We start from the raw sequence: 10,168 nt of genomic DNA on the forward strand, positions 1-10,168 counted from the left end.
TCGTTTTAGTATCATACCATATCCACTAAAGATTGTCCTAAGCTTAAAATATGGAAGAAAAAAAACATTTACTCGTGTCGAAAAGACTTCACAACCAAAACCCTTACGAAAAGACCCTCGTGGAGGCACCCGAACGACTATGTGAAAAACCTTTGTTTCTTTCGATGTTTTTCGACGAATCTGTAAGGAAACGCACAAGTTTAAGAGTCTTACACATGTAAATAATTAAAATACGAATTTTTTTCACTTTCGCTTCCGGGCCATTTTTCACCCAAAATCCATAGGTGTTAACATAGGAACTTTTTTGCCCATTGGGACAGGGTCGTTAACTCGATCTGAAAAGTTGTTTTCTCGTTTTAGTATCATACCATATCCACTAAAGATTGTCCTAAGCTTAAAATATGGAAGAAAAAAAACATTTACTCGTGTCGAAAAGACTTCACAACCTCAACCCTTACGAAAAGACCCTCGTGGAGGCACCCGAATGACTGTGGAAAACCTTTGTTTCTTTCGATGTTTTTCGACGAATCTGTAAGGAAACGCTCAAGTTTAAGAGTCTTACACATATAAATGGTGAAAATACGAATTTTTTTCACTTTCGCTTCCGGGCCATTTTTCACTCAAAATCCATAGGTGTTAACATAGGAACTTTTTGGCCCATTGGGACAGGGTCGTTAACTCGATCTAAAAAGTTGTTTTCTCGTTTTAGTATCATACCATATCCACTAAAGATTGTCCTAAGCTTAAAATATGGAAGAAAAAAAACATTTACTGGTGTCGAAAAGACTTCACAACCTCAACCCTTACGAAAAGACCCTCGTGGAAACACCCGAATGACTATGTGGAAAACCTTTGTTTCTTTCGATGTTTTTCGACGAATCTGTAAGGAAACGCTCAAGTTTAAGAGTCTTACACATATAAATGGTTAAAATACGAATTTTTTTCACTTTCGCTTCCGGGCCATTTTTCACCCAAAATCCATAGGTGTTAACATAGGAACTTTATTGCCCATTGCGACAGGGTCGTTAACTGGATCTGAAAAGTTGTTTTCTCGTTTTAGTATCATACCATATCCACTAAAGATTGTCCTAAGCTTAAAATATGGAAGAAAAAAAACATTTACTCGTGTCGAAAAGACTTCACAACCTCAACCCTTACGAAAAGACCCTCGTGGAGGCACCCGAATGACTATGTGGAAAACCTTTGTTTCTTTCGATGTTTTACGACGAATCTGTAAGGAAACGCTCAAGTTTAAGAGTCTTACACATATAAATGGTTAAAATACGAATTTTTTTCACATTCGCTTCCGGGCCATTTTTCACTCAAAATCCATAGGTGTTAACATAGGAACTTTTTGGCCCATTGGGACAGGGTCGTTAACTCGATCTGAAAAGTTGTTTTCTCGTTTTAGTATCATACCATATCCACTAAAGATTGTCCTAAGCTTAAAATATGGAAGAAAAAAAACATTTACTCGTGTCGAAAAGACTTCACAACCAAAACCCTTACGAAAAGACCCTCGTGGAGGCACCCGAACGACTATGTGAAAAACCTTTGTTTCTTTCGATGTTTTTCGACGAATCTGTAAGGAAACGCTCAAGTGTAAGAGTCTTACACATGTAAATGGTTAAAATACGAATTTTTTTCACTTTCGCTTCCGGGCCATTTTTCACGCAAAATCCATAGGTGTTAACATAGGAACTTTTTGGCCCATTGGGACAGGGTCGTTAACTCGATCTGAAAAGTTGTTTTCTCGTTTTAGTATCATACCATATCCACTAAAGATTGTCCTAAGCTTAAAATATGGAAGAAAAAAAACATTTACTCGTGTCGAAAAGACTTCACAACCTCAACCCTTACGAAAAGACCCTCTTGGAGGCACCCGAATGACTATGTGAAAACCCTTTGTTTCTTTCGATGTTTTTCGACGAATCTGTAAGGAAACGCTCAAGTTTAAGAGTCTTACACATGTAAATGGTTAAAATACGAATTTTTTTCACTTTCGCTTCCGGGCCATTTTTCACCCAAAATCCATAGGTGTTAACATAGGAACTTTTTGGCCCATTGGGACAGGGTCGTTAACTCGATCTGAAAAGTTGTTTTCTCGTTTGAGTATCATACCATATCCACTAAAGATTGTCCTAAGCTTAAAATATGGAAGAAAAAAAACATTTACTCGTGTCGAAAAGACTTCACAACCAAAACCCTTACGAAAAGACCCTCGTGGAGGCACCCGAATGACTATGTGAAAAACCTTTGTTTCTTTCGATGTTTTTCGACGAATCTGTAAGGAAACGCTCAAGTGTAAGAGTCTTACACATATAAATGGTTAAAATACGAATTTTTTTCACTTTCGCTTCCGGGCCATTTTTCACGCAAAATCCATAGGTGTTAACATAGGAACTTTTTGGCCCATTGGGACAGGGTCGTTTACTCGATCTGAAAAGTTGTTTTCTCGTTTTAGTATCATACCATATCCACTAAAGATTGTCCTAAGCTTAAAATATGGAAGAAAAAAAACATTTACTCGTGTCGAAAAGACTTCACAACCAAAACCCTTACGAAAAGACCCTCGTGGAGGCACCCGAACGACTATGTGAAAAACCTTTGTTTCTTTCGATGTTTTTCGACGAATCTATAAGGAAACGCTCAAGTGTAAGAGTCTTACACATGTAAATGGTTAAAATACGAATTTTTTTCACTTTCGCTTCCGGGCCATTTTTCACGCAAAATCCATAGGTGTTAACATAGGAACTTTTTGGCCCATTGGGACAGGGTCGTTAACTCGATCTGAAAAGTTGTTTTCTCGTTTTAGTATCATACCATATCCACTAAAGATTGTCCTAAGCTTAAAATATGGAAGAAAAAAAACATTTACTCGTGTCGAAAAGACTTCACAACCTCAACCCTTACGAAAAGACCCTCGTGGAGGCACCCGAATGACTATGTGAAAACCCTTTGTTTCTTTCGATGTTTTTCGACGAATCTGTAAGGAAACGCTCAAGTTTAAGAGTCTTACACATGTAAATGGTTAAAATACGAATTTTTTTCACTTTCGCTTCCGGGCCATTTTTCACCCAAAATCCATAGGTGTTAACATAGGAACTTTTTGGCCCATTGGGACAGGGTCGTTAACTCGATCTGAAAAGTTGTTTTCTCGTTTTAGTATCATACCATATCCACTAAAGATTGTCCTAAGCTTAAAATATGGAAGAAAAAAAACATTTACTCGTGTCGAAAAGACTTCACAACCTCAACCCTTACGAAAAGACCCTCGTGGAGGCACCCGAATGACTATGTGGAAAACCTTTGTTTCTTTCGATGTTTTTCGACGAATCTGTAAGGAAACGCTCAAGTTTAAGAGTCTTACACATATAAATGGTGAAAATGCGAATTTTTTTCACTTTCGCTTCCGGGCCATTTTTCACTCAAAATCCATAGGTGTTAACATAGGAACTTTTTGGCCCATTGGGACAGGGTCGTTAACTCGATCTAAAAAGTTGTTTTCTCGTTTTAGTATCATACCATATCCACTAAAGATTGTCCTAAGCTTAAAATATGGAAGAAAAAAAACATTTACTGGTGTCGAAAAGACTTCACAACCTCAACCCTTACGAAAAGACCCTCGTGGAAACACCCGAATGACTATGTGGAAAACCTTTGTTTCTTTCGATGTTTTCGACGAATCTGTAAGGAAACGCTCAAGTTTAAGAGTCTTACACATATAAATGGTTAAAATACGAATTTTTTTCACTTTCGCTTCCGGGCCATTTTTCACCCAAAATCCATAGGTGTTAACATAGGAACTTTTTTGCCCATTGGGACAGGGTCGTTAACTCGATCTGAAAAGTTGTTTTCTCATATTAGTATCATACCATATCCACTAAAGATTGTCCTAAGCTTAAAATATGGAAGAAAAAAAACATTTACTCGTGTCGAAAAGACTTCACAACCTCAACCCTTACGAAAAGACCCTCGTGGAGGCACCCGAATGACTATGTGGAAAACCTTTGTTTCTTTCGATGTTTTACGACGAATCTGTAAGGAAACGCTCAAGTTTAAGAGTCTTACACATATAAATGGTTAAAATACGAATTTTTTTCACATTCGCTTCCGGGCCATTTTTCACTCAAAATCCATAGGTGTTAACATAGGAACTTTTTTGCCCATTGGGACAGGGTCGTTAACTCGATCTGAAAAGTTGTTTTCTCGTTTTAGTATCATACCATATCCACTAAAGATTGTCCTAAGCTTAAAATATGGAAGAAAAAAAACATTTACTCGTGTCGAAAAGACTTCACAACCTCAACCCTTACGAAAAGACCCTCGTGGAGGCACCCGAATGACTATGTGGAAAACCTTTGTTTCTTTCGATGTTTTTCGACGAATCTGTAAGGAAACGCTCAAGTTTAAGAGTCTTACACATATAAATGGTGAAAATACGAATTTTTTTCACTTTCGCTTCCGGGCCATTTTTCACTCAAAATCCATAGGTGTTAACATAGGAACTTTTTGGCCCATTGGGACAGGGTCGTTAACTCGATCTAAAAAGTTGTTTTCTCGTTTTAGTATCATACCATATCCACTAAAGATTGTCCTAAGCTTAAAATATGGAAGAAAAAAAACATTTACTGGTGTCGAAAAGACTTCACAACCTCAACCCTTACGAAAAGACCCTCGTGGAAACACCCGAATGACTATGTGGAAAACCTTTGTTTCTTTCGATGTTTTCGACGAATCTGTAAGGAAACGCTCAAGTTTAAGAGTCTTACACATATAAATGGTTAAAATACGAATTTTTTTCACTTTCGCTTCCGGGCCATTTTTCACCAAAAATCCATAGGTGTTAACATAGGAACTTTTTTGCCCATTGGGACAGGGTCGTTAACTCGATCTGAAAAGTTGTTTTCTCATATTAGTATCATACCATATCCACTAAAGATTGTCCTAAGCTTAAAATATGGAAGAAAAAAAACATTTACTCGTGTCGAAAAGACTTCACAACCTCAACCCTTACGAAAAGACCCTCGTGGAGGCACCCGAATGACTATGTGGAAAACCTTTGTTTCTTTCGATGTTTTACGACGAATCTGTAAGGAAACGCTCAAGTTTAAGAGTCTTACACATATAAATGGTTAAAATACGAATTTTTTTCACATTCGCTTCCGGGCCATTTTTCACTCAAAATCCATAGGTGTTAACATAGGAACTTTTTGGCCCATTGGGACAGGGTCGTTAACTCGATCTGAAAAGTTGTTTTCTCATTTTAGTATCATACCATATCCACTAAAGATTGTCCTAAGCTTAAAATATGGAAGAAAAAAAACATTTACTCGTGTCGAAAAGACTTCACAACCTCAACCCTTACGAAAAGACCCTCGTGGAGGCACCAGAATGACTATGTGGAAAACCTTTGTTTCTTTCGATGTTTTTCGACGAATCTGTAAGGAAACGCTCAAGTTTAAGATTCTTACACATATAAATGGTGAAAATACGAATTTTTTTCACATTCGCTTCCGGGCCATTTTTCACTCAAAATCCATAGGTGTTAACATAGGAACTTTTTGGCCCATTTGGACAGGGTCGTTAACTCGATCTGAAAAGTTGTTTTCTCATTTTAGTATCATACCATATCCACTAAAGATTGTCCTATGCTTAAAATATGGAAGAAAAAAAACATTTACTCGTGTCGAAAAGACTTCACAACCTCAACCCTTACGAAAAGACCCTCGTGGAGGCACCCGAATGACTATGTGGAAAACCTTTGTTTCTTTCGATGTTTTTAGACGAATCTGTAAGGAAACGCTCAAGTTTAAGAGTCTTACACATATAAATGGTGAAAATACGAATTTTTTTCACATTCGCTTCCGGGCCATTTTTCACTCAAAATCCATAGGTGTTAACATAGGAACTTTTTGGCCCATTGGGACAGGGTCGTTAACTCGATCTGAAAAGTTGTTTTCTCATTTTTGTATCATACCATATCCACTAAAGATTGTCCTAAGCTTAAAATAGGGAAGAAAAAAAACATTTACTCGTGTCGAAAAGACTTCACAACCTCAACCCTTACGAAAAGACCCTCGTGGAGGCACCCGAATGACTATGTCGAAAACCTTTGTTTCTTTCGATGTTTTTCGACGAATCTGTAAGGAAACGCTCAAGTTTAAGAGTCTTACATATATAAATGGTGAAAATACGAATTTTTTTCACATTCGCTTCCGGGCCATTTTTCACTCAAAATCCATAGGTGTTAACATAGGAACTTTTTTGCCCATTGGGACAGGGTCGTTAACTCGATCTGAAAAGTTGTTTTCTCGTTTTAGTATCATACCATATCCACTAAAGATTGTCCTAAGCTTAAAATATGGAAGAAAAAAAACATTTACTCGTGTCGAAAAGACTTCACAACCTCAACCCTTACGAAAAGACCCTCGTGGAGGCACCCGAATGACTATGTGGAAAACCTTTGTTTCTTTCGATGTTTTACGACGAATCTGTAAGGAAACGCTCAAGTTTAAGAGTCTTACACATATAAATGGTTAAAATACGAATTTTTTTCACATTCGCTTCCGGGCCATTTTTCACTCAAAATCCATAGGTGTTAACATAGGAACTTTTTGGCCCATTGGGACAGGGTCGTTAACTCGATCTGAAAAGTTGTTTTCTCATTTTAGTATCATACCATATCCACTAAAGATTGTCCTAAGCTTAAAATATGGAAGAAAAAAAACATTTACTCGTGTCGAAAAGACTTCACAACCTCAACCCTTACGAAAAGACCCTCGTGGAGGCACCCGAATGACTATGTGGAAAACCTTTGTTTCTTTCGATGTTTTTCGACGAATCTGTAAGGAAACGCTCAAGTTTAAGATTCTTACACATATAAATGGTGAAAATACGAATTTTTTTCACATTCGCTTCCGGGCCATTTTTCACTCAAAATCCATAGGTGTTAACATAGGAACTTTTTGGCCCATTTGGACAGGGTCGTTAACTCGATCTGAAAAGTTGTTTTCTCATTTTAGTATCATACCATATCCACTAAAGATTGTCCTATGCTTAAAATATGGAAGAAAAAAAACATTTACTCGTGTCGAAAAGACTTCACAACCTCAACCCTTACGAAAAGACCCTCGTGGAGGCACCCGAATGACTATGTGGAAAACCTTTGTTTCTTTCGATGTTTTTAGACGAATCTGTAAGGAAACGCTCAAGTTTAAGAGTCTTACACATATAAATGGTGAAAATACGAATTTTTTTCACATTCGCTTCCGGGCCATTTTTCACTCAAAATCCATAGGTGTTAACATAGGAACTTTTTGGCCCATTGGGACAGGGTCGTTAACTCGATCTGAAAAGTTGTTTTCTCATTTTTGTATCATACCATATCCACTAAAGATTGTCCTATGCTTAAAATATGGAAGAAAAAAAACATTTACTCGTGTCGAAAAGACTTCACAACCTCAACCCTTACGAAAAGACCCTCGTGGAGGCACCCGAATGACTATGTGGAAAACCTTTGTTTCTTTCGATGTTTTTAGACGAATCTGTAAGGAAACGCTCAAGTTTAAGAGTCTTACACATATAAATGGTGAAAATACGAATTTTTTTCACATTCGCTTCCGGGCCATTTTTCACTCAAAATCCATAGGTGTTAACATAGGAACTTTTTTGCCCATTGGGACAGTGTCGTTAACTCGATCTGAAAAGTTGTTTTCTCGTTTTAGTATCATACCATATCCACTAAAGATTGTCCTAAGCTTAAAATATGGAAGAAAAAAAACATTTACTCGTGTCGAAAAGACTTCACAACCTCAACCCTTACGAAAAGACCCTCGTGGAGGCACCCGAATGACTATGTGGAAAACCTTTGTTTCTTTCGATGTTTTTCGACGAATCTGTAAGGAAACGCTCAAGTTTAAGAGTCTTACACATATAAATGGTGAAAATACGAATTTTTTTCACATTCGCTTCCGGGCCATTTTTCACTCAAAATCCATAGGTGTTAACATAGGAACTTTTTGGCCCATTGGGACAGGGTCGTTAACTCGATCTAAAAAGTTGTTTTCTCGTTTTAGTATCATACCATATCCACTAAAGATTGTCCTAAGCTTAAAATATGGAAGAAAAAAAACATTTACTGGTGTCGAAAAGACTTCACAACCTCAACCCTTACGAAAAGACCCTCGTGGAAACACCCGAATGACTATGTGTAAAACCTTTGTTTCTTTCGATGTTTTCGACGAATCTGTAAGGAAACGCTCAAGTTTAAGAGTCTTACACATATAAATGGTTAAAATACGAATTTTTTTCACTTTCGCTTCCGGGCCATTTTTCACCCAAAATCCATAGGTGTTAACATAGGAACTTTTTTGCCCATTGGGACAGGGTCGTTAACTCGATCTGAAAAGTTGTTTTCTCATATTAGTATCATACCATATCCACTAAAGATTGTCCTAAGCTTAAAATATGGAAGAAAAAAAACATTTACTCGTGTCGAAAAGACTTCACAACCTCAACCCTTACGAAAAGACCCTCGTGGAGGCACCCGAATGACTATGTGGAAAACCTTTGTTTCTTTCGATGTTTTACGACGAATCTGTAAGGAAACGCTCAAGTTTAAGAGTCTTACACATATAAATGGTTAAAATACGAATTTTTTTCACATTCGCTTCCGGGCCATTTTTCACTCAAAATCCATAGGTGTTAACATAGGAACTTTTTGGCCCATTTGGACAGGGTCGTTAACTCGATCTGAAAAGTTGTTTTCTCATTTTAGTATCATACCATATCCACTAAAGATTGTCCTAAGCTTAAAATATGGAAGAAAAAAAACATTTACTCGTGTCGAAAAGACTTCACAACCTCAACCCTTACGAAAAGACCCTCGTGGAGGCACCCGAATGACTATGTGGAAAACCTTTGTTTCTTTCGATGTTTTTCGACGAATCTGTAAGGAAACGCTCAAGTTTAAGATTCTTACACATATAAATGGTGAAAATACGAATTTTTTTCACATTCGCTTCCGGGCCATTTTTCACTCAAAATCCATAGGTGTTAACATAGGAACTTTTTGGCCCATTTGGACAGGGTCGTTAACTCGATCTGAAAAGTTGTTTTCTCATTTTAGTATCATACCATATCCACTAAAGATTGTCCTATGCTTAAAATATGGAAGAAAAAAAACATTTACTCGTGTCGAAAAGACTTCACAACCTCAACCCTTACGAAAAGACCCTCGTGGAGGCACCCGAATGACTATGTGGAAAACCTTTGTTTCTTTCGATGTTTTTAGACGAATCTGTAAGGAAACGCTCAAGTTTAAGAGTCTTACACATATAAATGGTGAAAATACGAATTTTTTTCACATTCGCTTCCGGGCCATTTTTCACTCAAAATCCATAGGTGTTAACATAGGAACTTTTTGGCCCATTGGGACAGGGTCGTTAACTCGATCTGAAAAGTTGTTTTCTCATTTTTGTATCATACCATATCCACTAAAGATTGTCCTAAGCTTAAAATATGGAAGAAAAAAAACATTTACTCGTGTCGAAAAGACTTCACAACCTCAACCCTTACGAAAAGACCCTCGTGGAGGCACCCGAATGACTATGTCGAAAACCTTTGTTTCTTTCGATGTTTTTCGACGAATCTGTAAGGAAACGCTCAAGTTTAAGAGTCTTACACATATAAATGGTGAAAATACGAATTTTTTTCACTTTCGCTTCCGGGCCATTTTTCACTCAAAATCCATAGGTGTTAACATAGGAACTTTTTGGCCCATTGGGACAGGGTCGTTAACTCGATCTGAAAAGTTGTTTTCTCATTTTAGTATCATACCATATCCACTAAAGATTGTCCTAAGCTTAAAATATGGAAGAAAAAAAACATTTACTCGTGTCGAAAAGACTTCACAACCTCAACCCTTACGAAAAGACCCTCGTGGAAACACCCGAATGACTATGTGGAAAACCTTTGTTTCTTTCGATATTTTTCGACGAATCTGTAAGGAAACGCTCAAGTTTAAGAGTCTTACACATATAAATGGTGAAAATACGAATTTTTTTCACATTCGCTTCCGGGCCATTTTTCACTCAAAATCCATAGGTGTTAACATAGGAACTTTTTGGCCCATTGGGACAGGGTCGTTAACTCGATCTGAAAAGTT

Source organism: Cucurbita pepo, chromosome 13 (assembly GCF_057944985.1).
Source record: "Cucurbita pepo subsp. pepo isolate OVF chromosome 13, ASM5794498v1, whole genome shotgun sequence".
NCBI lineage: Eukaryota > Viridiplantae > Streptophyta > Magnoliopsida > Cucurbitales > Cucurbitaceae > Cucurbita > Cucurbita pepo.